Here is a 14,729-nt window from a genome sequence, read left to right on the forward strand (position 1 = left end):
GATATTTTTGGTTTGGTCCATGCACCTAGTCCTACATGCATGGTTTTTGGACTATTCTCATAAGGTCTGTGTTCCACATTGGCTTTTTAACAGGTTGACACCTATGACTAACAGTCTAAGGAAAGGGGATTCCTAGTGCCATTTGTCAGTAACTAGTAAAATATGGAGAGGAGGTAAGACTGGGAGGAGTATGTAGGGAGAGATGTACAGAAGATGAGACTGGGAGGAGCTTCCAAGGTCAGATATATAGTAGGGGCAGTCAGCTCAAATGCCAAAATGAGCGCCCACTCAGAATACCTACGCCCAGCACAGAAACCAAAAAGCACTGCAGACTAAAGAAATGCCTTAAATTAATAGCTTTAACTTCAGATAAAGAACAAACACAATGCACAATACTAATTTAAAAGGTAAAATTAGTTCAATATTTTTAATTTAGTTTAAATGCACTTCCCTGGATGCAAAATGTTGCCCATATGGTTTGTTTTCAAACTTCCAGGTTTCCAGCAGTCCCAAGACCAAGATGTCTGACTACTCGTGTAATGTAAAATACCAGGGGGACAGGGTTGATTACCACAAGCTCTAGTTACAACACACACACAACTGGCCAAAGCTGCTTTTCATTTTAAATCTGAAAAGTCACTACAACACAGAATTGAATGAGCATTGCTAATAATCCACTTAAGTGCTTCGAAAAATAATATTGGATACTGTTTACAAAGTGAGTAAAACACCATATTAAATGATCAAAGCTGATAACGCTTATCTAGACACAGCCAAAGCTTTTAACACAATCCCCCTCTTGGTGATCATTCATAAACTTACTGAATTAGCCATAAACCCCTACATCATCAGATGTATCGTCAACTCCTTCACTGACATGACACATGTTGTCTGGAGAGGTTAATCTACTTCTGAGACCTGTTACTAGCAGTGTCCCACAGGGCTCAGTGTTAGGACCTCACATGTTTAGTATATACTTCTCTGGCTCACCAAGCTTGCTGATGACTGTAAGCTGGCAGCAATCACTGAATCCCCAAACAATGTTGAGACATTGCAAACATGCCTAAAAATGGCAAACAACTGGTGCCAAAACCATGGACTGAGGCTAAATGCTAAAAAAATGTGTAATCATACCTTTTGGTAAATCAGATATTCTTGCAAATTATAATATTGATAGCACACCCCTGAAAGTAGATCCAGTGCTAAGGGGCCTAGGAATACAGATACATAGTGACCTAAACTTTGACCACCAGTTTGATACAGTAGTGAGGAAATCCTTCTGTGTGGCTCAACCTATAAGTAAAGGCATGGCATCAAGATCAAGGGACGTCATAGTACCATTGCACTCAGCCCTAATCAGGCCCATAATTGAGTACAATGCTTCCTTCTGCATGTGCCTAACCAGGTACTTACACCAATTGGAGCAGACCCAAAGGCTTCTCACTAAAAGAGTACAAAGTGTAAGACACATGTCTTAAACAAACTGACTAAATGCCCTATCCCTTTACTGCATCTCATATTGTTTATTGAGTGAGGACTTATGCCTGACTTACAATGCATTCCCTGATCCAGCCATGATAAAAATGTTACATACTCACAAGAAAAATCATACAAGGGTTACACGTTCCATGGACCTGAATGTTGTTTGTGACTGACAGAACTTGCTGGAGAGACAGATTCATGTCCAAAGACTACCTCATCTATGGAATAAACTTCCCATCTTCATAAAAGAAAGCCTGTCTTTCACTCTCTTCAAAACAAATGTGGATAAATGGATGGCAAACCATAAATTCACTCCTGGGGTACTGCTTATGTCCCTTATGGGCAGAAGCAGTCAAAAATCACTTAGGGCTCCAACACCCAAAGATCCAGTACCCTGATACTACCCCATTCCATATCTAGGGAATTAAGATATAATATTGGCATATCCTGGGTATCATTGGCTAGGCTTGCAAAGACTCTTGTCTCATTTGCCTAGTAACCACCTATGAACCTATGAACTTAGAATCCACCTAAGAGCTCAGAAAAATAACAATGGATACTGTAAAGCCCAAATCAATTTATGGCTACAGTTTCAGTTACAGAAGAGATGAAGTAAAAATGCATTAAAATGGGGCACCACTCAGGACATCTACAGTCAGTGCATCCTCTGTCATGGATTACATATACTGGCCTCAGCTGCCACTAGGCATTTAAATAAACTGCATCATTGCATGGCAGTCTGCATATACAATACAAGGTGCATCCGATGCTTTTAGTATGACTGTTTCTATAGGTCAGCTTATAAAGGATGTGCATTGCACAGTGTAAGTGGACAAAGTTGGGTTCCCGTCCCCTTAGGACTTTATATATAGGCACATTGCTAATACAGTAGGGTGCTTGTTTTTATAACATTTGCATTATAGTACAGGAACAGCAGTCAAATGCTGCTGATGTCATAAGTTTGTTTGCTCGATATATCTTGGTAGTTTTCTGTATCCCACCAATTCTGTGTTTTCCTTTTATTTATTTTTTTATCTTGATTTACTTAATATTGATAGCTTTGTGTTTCATACCCCCTAATCCATTGTCTGCCATATTCTTGCTTCTGTCACAACCTTCATTTGCTGTCTTGTCTGTGTTATACATTTGTTTCTGTGGCCTACCTACCTCTGCTACACTCCAACCTTATCATACTTCATTAGTATCTTTTACAAGTATCTTCTCTGTATGTATGTGGCATTGGGTCAAGCAAATAGATCAGCAAACAAGCCTCATGACCACATATTTTGGCCACAGCCTTCTTTCTCTTGTCCAACTGTGTGCACAGGATCGTGCTGAGTTCCACTGAGGCTCATGCTTGACAGGTGAGCACTACTGCTGTTCATTCTTCCATGCTGCTGCAATATAAGTCTGCATAATCTTCTCACAGGACCATGGCCTGCTGCAGGTGTGACTATGCACTATCTTCAGCTGCTCATTGCGCACACTTGCCTTTTCACATTCATTGTTCGTGAGCATCAGGGCACATTGCACACACACAGTAAATACAATAGGTCTGATTCTGAACTCCTGAGATGGTCAAATAAAGACTGTGCTCATCAGTAAGTGTGATATAATAAGCACTGTGCATGTCTGGATGTCCAGTGTTAAAAAACTGTCTTGTTACAAAATGTGACCTAACAAATACTGTGCAATTTGCAGTGTGTTATCTAACAAATACTAAGCATGTTAGAAGGTGTGATCTAATGAATGCTGTGCATGTTACAAGGCGAGATCTAATGAATGCTGTGCATGTTATAAGGTGTGATCTAATGAATGCTGTGCATGTTAAAAGGTGTGATCTAATGAATGCTGTGCATGTTACAAGGCGAGATCTAATGAATGCTGTGCATGTTATAAGGTGTGATCTAATGAATGCTGTGCATGTTAAAAGGTGTGATCTAATGAATGCTGTGCATGTTACAAGGTGTGATCTAAAAAATACCAGGCGTGTCATAAACTGTATGTATGTTACAAAGTATAGTTTAAAAATATGGTGCACGTGAGGAAATATGATCTAATAAGTCCTGTTCATGTTAGAAAATATGGTCTGTCAGACACTGATTATATTAGGAAGTATTACCTAGCAAACATTATGCACATTAGGAAATATGGTCTCATAAGGCCTGTGCACGTCAGGAATCATGGCTTGGCAAACTTTGTGCCTGTTAGAATGTATGGTCTTAAAAAAATCCATACATGTTACAAGTATGGTGTAACAAATACTGTATATGTCTGGGATTGTTGTCTAACAATTATGGTTTAGTAAATTCTGTGCTTGCCAGGAGGTATAATCATGCACTGATGATAATAATAATAATAATCATAATAATAATAATAATAATAATAATAATATGAAGATGAAGAAGAAGAGGAAGAAGAAGAATATACATCTGTTAACCAGATAGGCGCATTTGACACAGTACCCCTTTTCAGAGGTGACCCTGAGCAACGTCTAACTAAATAACTTGCTCAAGGTAGCTCAATGAGGGAATCAAATCATATACCAGCAAAATTATACCTCACAGCCTTAAGCCTCTGCACCAACTGTGGGAATACAGTTAAGGAAAAAGAATGCCTTTAGGAAACATGAGTTCAGAAAATGAAGACAGAATTATTAGCATGCACAAATACTCATAAAATAATTGTCAGGCAGTATTAGAGTATAACAAACAGGGCTAGAAAGATAACATTTATAGTAAATGTACTATGTACAGATATGGAGACAGTTTTTGCAACAAAGTTTAAATATGGATATACAGTAGAAAGTCGATTATCCAAACTAATTGGGACCTAGGGTATTTCAAATAATCAAATGGTTTGGATAATCAAACATACATTACAGGATACAAAACTTCTAAAATCTTGATTTTTTTTCTACACACAGAGAATATACTTTTCAACCATTCAGTGATTCCAGTGGACAGTAAAGAATATTTTTCACTCATGAGCAGGCTACAAGCTGAAAAAAATATGCACAAGTGAATACGTATAATGTTTACATATTCAAACTTTATGATTTTTTTCTACCCAAAAACTTTGGAAGGCTGCATTCAGATAACAGACATTTCTGATAATCGACATTTGGATAATTGACTCTCTACTGTAATTCAAAGCAAAATAATAAAATGTCATTGGTTTGGCACATATATTCTACAATGTAAGATTATGCACATATGCAAATCCAATGGTAGCACAAACACCCACTCAACAGATCTTAATCACTTCTTCAACATAAGTAGAACATGCTGGAGGCATAGATATGTATAGGATCATAGGAGGTTACTAGGCTAATGGCCCTGGGGCCCTTCCAAGCCTAACCAAGAGTTTATCCCCAAAAAGAAACCCCAGTCAGCACCTGTCGCTCCTGTCAATGAGGGACACAGGTGGCTCTCAACATAAAGCAAAGTAGTTTCCTTTCTCTCCAAATGTAATGTAGATAAATGGATGGGAAACCCCAAATTCATCCCTGCAGTATTACTTTTTGTCCGTTACAAAAAGTGGTAACATGTAAATGCCTGCTCTGCATTATTCAAACTTAAATAACAAGGGCTAGAATACCTTCAGATGAATATATGCCAAGGCTTCTACACATATTTCAAGGCCAATAGCCTAGTAAAAAATTACGAGACTGTAAGTTGTTTACTAACTGCTTATCCAGATTATTGAGGAACTAGCAAGCCAAGGACATCTAAATGCTGCTATCAATTAATAATGTTGCCTCTAGTTTTTGTGCTTTCTGTTCCCTGCTCAGAATCATTATTTAATTTCTTAGTTCCCTTTGAAAATGTAAAGAGAGAGCACATCATTATCTAAGATGCAATTTTATCAACATTTTTCTTACCAAAGAATAAAATCAAATGATAGTTTTAATAAATGCCATTGCATTCATTCTATTTCAGTGACAGTTTAATTTTATTGCCGGTTAGTAGGTTTTCTGTGCTTTCGGTGTTTTATGCATTGACACTATATTTCTAATTTATATTTTTATCCTTCTATGATCATACTCTGTGATTAATGTGACACGTTGGGCTTTTTCCTCCACAGCTCTATAATCATGGATTCAGACTATATGAGTACATCACCTGAAACCACCCATGCAGGGATGCAAAAAACGTTTTTAGTTACATGCTCTGTGTTTTTGACTTAAATGTATTTTTTCTGTTGAATAGCATTATATTCTTTTGATTTCATTGTTAGGCATTCCATGGTTTCAACTTCAAATTAAAGTCATGCATCTAATGTCAAAATAATCAACTTCAGATTGTAGTATCACAACTCGGAAAAGGAGATGAAAAAGCGAACAACAAGAACTCAACCAAAAACAAAAGGAAGTCACTCAGGAGAAGCCAAATAAGGGTCCAAGACCAAGGAACAGTCAAAAAGTAATCCAAATAATTTTATTCATAAAACCAGCCAAACACACTTGAACGTTGCACACCAATAATGCGTTTTCGAATGTCTTCATCAGAAACCAAAAAACGTGTCATTCTAACAAAAACTCTTTTATAGACACATAATCAATCAATTAAAATCATTAATTGAATAATTCAGTTACAACAATTGAATAATTACATCAACCTAACTGTTCATATTGCACCAATGCCCAAATACAAAAGGCAGGTAAATAACTGTTTGTATAAAAAATAAAACATGAAAAACACATTAAAATTCCTATGCACATTCTCATAATATGATTAAAGTTTGTGTTAAAATTTATATAAAAGATATAATAGTATTTTGTATTAAACAAAACCAGTAATTCTCTGAATAAAAAAGTATGGATTTATATTACTTAGTGGCATGCTGCCATCTACTGGAAAATGTTAAAATTGTAATGGCATAAAATTATAACTTTGCAGCTCTTAATTTAAGCACGGGGAGAAGGGAAACCATATAATTCAAACCAGGGCTCTTATTAGCCTCCAAAATAATCTGCCAATAAAGTTCCCTGTATTCTAACTTGGTTTCCCACATTCCACCCCTAACTTCTTTGGGAACAACTTCAAGAACAAAAAAATTAAAAGAAGCTTGTTGACATGTTTGTGTATGACGAAACAATGCATTATTTGCATTTTGTTTTTTAATTTCATAATGATGTTCATAAATTCTAGATTTGAGCTTCCTCTCTGTCTTCCCCACATAGAAGGAATGACAGAAATGACAAGTAGCTATGTAAACAACACCAATAGTATTACAGTTAGAATATTTAATACTTGTAATCTGCCTATTTCGGCTGGGAATATCAATGCTAGTACTATTGGTAATGTGCTGGCATTGGGAACAAGAGCCACACTTAAAGGTTCCCACTCTACCAGTTCTGTTTTTAAGGCTGGAACTACCACCAAACTTAAATAGTTTCTTAAAATTCAAGTCTTTTCTATATATAAATTTTAAAGGCTGCCTGTGTATATAATCCAAATATGTAGTTTGTTTAAATCTATCCCATTCTCTATTAACAGTTTGTTTAATGACACCCGAATCACCTGTGTAATCCTTAATGTATGCTTGTTCCCAACAATTTGTAATATTCTTTTTAATAATGGGATTAAAATTAACAGAATCTTCTTGACCCAAAATAGGTGCAAACCTCCCCTTCCTTCCTTCCAATACCTCTTGAAAAATCTCACAAACCAGTTTTTCTGGGTACCCCCTCTCCCTAAACATATCCATAATAAAACCACTGTCTTTTATAAAATCTGTTTCATCTGATGTCATATGACTAAACCTAACTAATTGTCCCTTAAGTAGGTTCTTCTTTTGGAAAAAGGGGTGACCACTAGTGAAATGGAGGTAAGAATTTGAAAAGTTTTTTTTCCGGTGTATTTTAGAAGTAAAAGTATTATTAGACTTATTCAATGAGATATCCAAATAAATACATTCTTGACGGTTTAGGTTGTAAGTAAAATCCAAAAAATTGGTTGTACCCTTAAGGTAAGCCAAAAATTCAAAAAATCTTTCCTGGGAATCTATCCAAAAAATACAAATGTCGTCCAGAAAACGTTTATAAAAAACCCAACAACTAGCATATTCACAATTGTTAACAAATAAGTTCTCCCACCATGAGAGAGCAATGTTGGCAGATGTGGGGGCACATTTTGCCCCCATAGCTACACCTCTTTCCTGTTTAAAAAACTCCCCTTCAAAATACATAAAATTATTTTTAAGAATGACCTCCATAAGCAAAAGACAGGTCCTGAATTCATCTGAGGAAAAAGCACCGCTCTCCCTCATACTGTCTTCCAACCATGAAAGGCCAATGTCGTGGGGAATTGATCCAAATAAGTCAACAATGTCAAGGGTCACAAAAATAATATCAGGGGAATAAAAATTTGTTTTAACCTGCCTCAAAAAATCCCATGAATCTTTTAAAACTGTGTCCCCCTTGTTAATAAGAGGCCTGGTTTGAATTATATGGTTTCCCTTCTCCCCGTGCTTAAATTAAGAGCTGCAAAGTTATAATTTTATGTCATTACAATTTTAACATTTTCCAGTAGATGGCAGCATGCCACTAAGTAATATAAATTCATACTTTTTTTTTTTTTTTTTTTTTTTTTTTTTTATTCGGAGAATTACTGGTTTTGTTTAATACAAAATACTATTATATCTTTTATATACATTTTAACACAAATTTTAATCATATTATGAGAATGTGCATAGGAATTTTAATGTGTTTTTCATGTTTTATTTTTTATACAAACAGTTATTTACCTACCTTTTGTATTTGGGCATTGGTGCAATATGAACAGTTAGGTTGATGTAATTATTCAATTGTTGTAATTGAATTATTCAATTAATGATTTTAATTGATTGATTATGTGTCTATAAAAGAGTTTTTGTTAGAATGACATCGTTTTTGGCTTCTGATGAAGACGTTCGAAAACGCATTATTGGTGTGTAGTATCACAACTGTTTAACAGTCTACTATACACATATTAACTTTTATTAATTTTATCGTTAACAGTTGTGCGTTATAACCTTGACAAACTCTTATCTTATTAGAAAAACATAGAACTTGGCCTGCTGTGGATTATGATACTATTGCTGATGATGTCAGGTCCAAGAACTACATATCCTATTTTCCATAACAGTTATCATGTTCATTAATGTTTTACAATTGTTTGCCTTTTTTATGTTTTGTTTTCCTTTTCTTTCTTCTTAATTATCAATAAGTAAAAATGACCCATCATTTTCTTTTTATATTACTGTACCCAATAAAATGTCTATCCTCATCTGGTCAGCGAATCAAATGAGTGTCATTTTTTTTTCATCTCAGAGCATATTTGTATGAATTTGTCTTCTGTGTTTTGTGTTCAGAATCTTGGACGCGGTACAAAGGATTATATTTGGGTCTATGATCATAACCACGCATTAAGTGTCAAAGACATAGATGACAAGAAATTTATCTCAAGAGCGAAGAGCACATAACAACCTGAGTTAGGATCAAAAAGATACAATCATAATTCCTTATATTGCACAAGACTTTACTTCCCATGTACTACAAAGGTTAAGGGAGAATGAAGTAGCAGTAAATGTTTTATTACTTAGAAAGTGGTAACACACTAACTGCTACCACCTAGAATGGCCACAAAAGAAGAGCATCAGAAAGTGTATAACACTTCATTCAGACTTAAAAAAGTCAAGTGTTTAACAGTTACCCATTCCTCTTCTGCTGTCTGAATAAAGTGTTTAACAGTTACCCATTCCTCTTCTGCTGTCTGAATAAAGTGTTTAACAGTTACCCATTCCTAGTCATCTGTCTGAATGAAGTGATTAGCAGTTATCCATTCCTCTTCTGCTGTCTGAATAAAGTAGTTAGCAGTTACCCATTCCTCTTCTGCTGTCTGAATAAAGTGTTTAATAGTTACCCATTCCTCTTCTGCTGTGGCTGATAAGCAATGTCAGTGCACTAATGAGAGATTATTGCTTAACAACACTAAGGGGTGCTTAACAAAAGCTTGTTGATAAACCTGCTTTTTCTTCTATTTCAGAGGGCAATTATGACCCTCCATGCACTACATTTTAGATTCATGTAAACATACTGAATACTATTTAATTGAAGTCTGAAACAAAGAAAAGAAAATGTTGACACAGATCTGTGAATTTTGCAAATATTAAAAACATACTTTGCTTGGAGGTCAGCTTCATGTTACCATGGTGTGTGTGGCTGTACCCGCCCCCCCCCCCCACTTTCCTATGACTGAAATACACTAACTCAAAGGTGCCTTACTATTAGTTATAAAAAAAAATCCTTCACCCTAAAGTTCAGCTATCCCATGTTTATACTACCCTCCTGCCTTAATATGAGGACAGTGACTGTGTAGCCAATCATAACCTGTTTATTATGCGTTAGAGACATGGATGCCAAGAAGTGAATCGTGGCATCCATGTCAAACGCACATAGTTCAAGATTATGATCAGAAGCCTGAACATAATTCCTTCTTGTGCAAGCAGTATCTTTCGGCTTTTCCCAGTTAGGGGTTGCCACAGCGGATCACCAGTCCGCATATTGATTGGCAGTGGATTTTTTACGGTGCTGAGTTGCCAGCCCGATGCCCAACCTTCACAGAAGGCACACCCATATGTACACACACCTTCCTGAATGTCTTTAAAGCTCAGTCAGCCAAGGGGGGCATGCAGACTCCACACAGAAGGAACTCCAGCCGAGAATAATTCTTTCTAGTGCATGGAGCTTTATCTGCTCCATGTACTATTAGTTACAAAAAAGTGCAAAGTGTTTTGCCAACTTTTAAAGCTGTAAATCACTTAGCAAGCACTATCAGAAAGATAGTGTAACACAGTCCCTTTGTGTTTATAGTTACCTTGCCATGCCTCTCCTGTGTCCAGACTTCTTCAGAATGTCCACATTTTTGCCTCATACGCTGTATTCCTCATAAAATCTTTGTTTTTCTGGCAAATTACCAAGGATTTAAATCACTGAATAATGACATACATTTGAGTTTCAAACTTTATACCCTTCAGAAAATGCAGGTGAACACACATCCTGTTACTCTAGCTACTTTCTAATTTATAAGAGGAAGGGGTACATTATCGGTACAGACAGCAGGTGGAAATGCATCTGTTATTTTATTCTGCCACTGTCTTTGCTTGTCAGTAATAACAATTTTGGCAGCATAACTTTAGACCCAATGTCAAAAAGTTAAGCAGGGGGTGGTTGACATTTGTTAGGATCAGGTTTTGTGCTATAGTATCGCTATGTGATTTGTCTTTTTCCAAATATCAGAGTGTAATTACCACATTCCGTACACTACAATGGAATTAGAACATGGTATTCCATTTTTATGAATTTGGGACATGAATTATGTTTCTGTGACTAAAGTGGTCTTTCCTCTCACTTTTTACCAGTTGATCATCTGTACTATTTATTATGAAAATAAATGTCTGGCTACAGCTATATAGATATAAAGTGGGTGTAGGAGGCTGGATATCTGGACATTCAAAGTCAAGTCTACTTAATGCAATAGCAGTCCCAGACATTACGTTTTATTGCACACATAGGAAAAGAGGAGCCATTTTAACACTAGATCTTCCTAACAAGCAGATACAGTAAAGACCCAGTTACAGGTATGCAGGTGATGCTAAGGGAATATAGTTGTAAGTGACTAAACACAAAATTCTACCTGCTTCTGGCTGTTTGTAGGGTACAGTCAGGTGACTGAATTATCTGACACTGCTAATTAGATTTTATAATTAGGCAGGTCAGTATGAGAGGCTGACATTTTAACAGAAAAATGGCAGTCCACAGAGATGTAAGAATGCTGAACACCATAGGAATACATACCTTCTAATAAGAATTCAAGATGGACTGAAGCACTGTTCACTCAGTGTTCAATGGTCTTTGGCATGTGGTCACCACTGAAATTATTGATTCCTAGAAGAGTCACCAAAAGGCCTCCATAAGAGAAATAGCTATCACTGAACATATATCATAGAGCTGTTAAATTCTATTAGTTATTCATATGTTTGTTTATTTATTTATTATTTGTCAACTGGGAAAGTGAACTGGTCTGGGAGCTTTAGCTATAATACCTCCTTTGGTAGAAGTCATGAAAATGTTAACTTTCCACTGACCAGGTTTATTCCTAAGGGTAAAGCCTGAGGGATCAAATGTATGGGCGAATCCCTGCATGAGACTCACAACTGACAGGTTTTATTGCTGTTATTCAATGCCCAGAATTTCAATGTTTTCATTTTTCCTGGTATTTGTTTTTTGAATTTTGAAAGTACCGAACAGGTGCAGTTGCTTAAACTTCAGTACTAAAATGTCAATGAATATTCTCTACAGTAAACTAAAGCCGGGAATATGAGATTACTGACATTTATACAGTATAATATATCTGAAGGGATTTGGGCTTCTACTGTCATTCATTCAAACAAAAGCTTTGCTTTCTTTTTCCAGTGTTGTCTTATAAGAAGTTAAAGGGATCCCAAGAGAAGTTGGTATAATGTTTAAAGTATTTACCTTACAGACCTAAGGTGTAGGGTTTGATTTTAATATGGGGTAATTGACTATGCTTAGAATGGTCCACAAGGGCAGTTAGCCTAGTGCTAATCTATGAACCAATACGTTTTATAAATGATAGCTCTTTGAATGCTGTTTCTCTGATCTCACCCTCCAAATATACAAGCCCTGCAATGCCTTTTTATTGTTAAGCTGTTCTGCAAAATCAAAGTTGATAAAGTTTTTTATCCAACATTTGTAATTTATTCTTTCCTTATGGTTTTAATGGATAATTATTTACCGTGTTTGTAAGAAGAAATGAATAGAGATTAAATGCAAACAGCATATGCTAAAACTGAAAAATTAATAAGCTGAGCATGATGCTTTTAAAATGAGGTATCCTTCAAGAGGTTATACACATGTGATCAACTGCACAGGTTGCAGAACTAGTGATCTGATGTCCTGATTCCTCAGACTATTGTTAATCAAAGCCTGTGTTGGTGAAGTGGGGAAAATTGATTTTTATATAATCACTAGTATAACTGAGAATGTGATGATGTGAATTGATTCCCATGAAAAAATATTGGTTTAATTTGTTGTATATATAATTTTGTGAGATTGTTATTACATGCATGTAGGGAGTTGGTTCATACTGTTGTGTGATGGTAGAGTTTGTAAAGTCAGAGATGCAGGGTGTTGGCATGTTTGTAGACAAAGGCAGTTTTTTTTTTTTGTATCATCTGGGCTATCCAATTGCTTGAACTTAGTTACAATTGATAGAGTCATAATGAGTTATGGATACAATGATTTGTCTTGCACTCCTTGCAAAATGAGAGAAATGTATTGTACTAACAAAGTATAAAGAAACACAAAAAAAGCAGGAAAACACTGAAATACACTACCTGGAAAGAAAAAAAAATGGAAGATCTTCAGGAGTAGCCAAGGCTAATCATAAGAAAATATATCCAGTTTGACCAAGAAGGAAAATAAAAACATTCTATTGTTACATTATGAAAACTAAATAAAATGGATGGTAGCTGGACTGAAAAGTCAATAAAAACAAGTATCATTACTCCATACATTGCCCATATCAATAAATAGTTGAACACTTCCTGAAATAGCAAAGTTGAATGGCATTTAGATAGTCCTTCTAGAATTCCTAGAGTAAAGAAAGGACATATAATAGCATCACTAATATTTTAATAAATATTGGACTGAGGTTCCTGATTAATGGCTAATCACAGGTGAGATTTCTCTTGATGTATGGGAGCAAGACATAGGCTGGAGATTTCTGAGACATTAGAGTGCTCCCACTTTTATAGAAAATTATGGAATCACTGCTGAATGAAAGAAATTTCAGGGTATTTGAAAGCTTGTGAGGAACATGCCCAAAGACTACATGAATTTGTAATTGTAATGCTATTTTTTCACTAAATAGCCATTTTATTTGAGTTCTTTTTTAAAGACTGTGAGAACTTTGAACATTTAAATGTGATTAGGAGGAATATATACTATTCTGAATCTGAAGTATCTTGAAGTATTTTCCATTCCCTGAAGTACATCATTCCGGAAGTTAATATTTATAACAAACAAGAAGTATAAAATATGAAGTCTCTATGTATGGAGATGCAGGTATTGTCTCCATTTCAAAAACTCCTTAAACACATAATAAGTTTTGGAATATGTTGCATTTTTATTTAGATTTTTGGGAACTGCACTATGATTTTCCAAGAACTGAGACTTGTAGAACTGACCTTCATACCTCTGATAAGGAGACATAATTTATTATTGAAGGAGAGTCAAAGTCTCTCCTGGCACTCAATGGTCCCAAGGCAGAAAATTAATCTGATTTGAATGCCATTTTATCACAGAATGGAAAACACAAAGTCATTCTGTCATGGAATCTGCACTTAAGTATAATTTTAAGGATTATAAATGTAGCTACTTCTTGTTTTTAGGATGTGGGAGGAAATAGAGTGGCCAGTAAAAAATCAGTATAAACAGACAATATGAAAACCATACACAAAAGTTACACAAATTAAAAAGCAAACGAGAAAAATTATTCTGTTACTGTGGCATTGCATCAGAAAGGGATGGTGAATCAGCCATATTCATACTTTACTAAGACATTTTAGATGCTACCACATAAAAGGTCAGTGCACAAATTAAACAAACTTGGTCCAAGTTCACAGGTGGCAACATGCAATTTCTATACAACAAATGAAAATCACTGATATGAATGGATCTAAGAAATTAACAAATGGAGGTCTATGATGGTCTAAACATTAACCATAGTTTGTCAATATCTGTAAAAGTGACCTTGCATGGGATTAGTGAGGTAGAGTGTCTATTTTTATAGCATATTACTAATTTTGATGTTTGCTGTTATACTGCTTGAAAAACAAATAACTAAATAAACTTTAACTTTAATTAGAGTTTACCTTGATGAAGAATCAAAGGTATAAAGCATTACAGATACTAAAAGTTTAGAATGAGAAGAGACTTTGCAAGACTGAAGGAATATCGTACACTGAGGAATTTATGAATGACGGCAAATAAAGTCAAAATAGTGCTTCTGGGTGGTAGAAACCCAGACAAGAAAAAATATGTAGGGATATGGGAAACAGAAGGAGTAATAAAAGAAGAAAGGGAATTGGGAGTAACATGTGAGGATTAAAAATAAACAGAGGAATATTGGGATGTAAAGCATAATGTGAGACTACAATAACATATGAAGTAATGTTCT

The sequence above is a fragment of the Protopterus annectens genome, chromosome 5.part0 (genome assembly GCF_019279795.1).
Source record: "Protopterus annectens isolate FY-2018-M chromosome 5.part0, PAN1.0, whole genome shotgun sequence".
Lineage (NCBI taxonomy): Eukaryota > Metazoa > Chordata > Ceratodontiformes > Protopteridae > Protopterus > Protopterus annectens.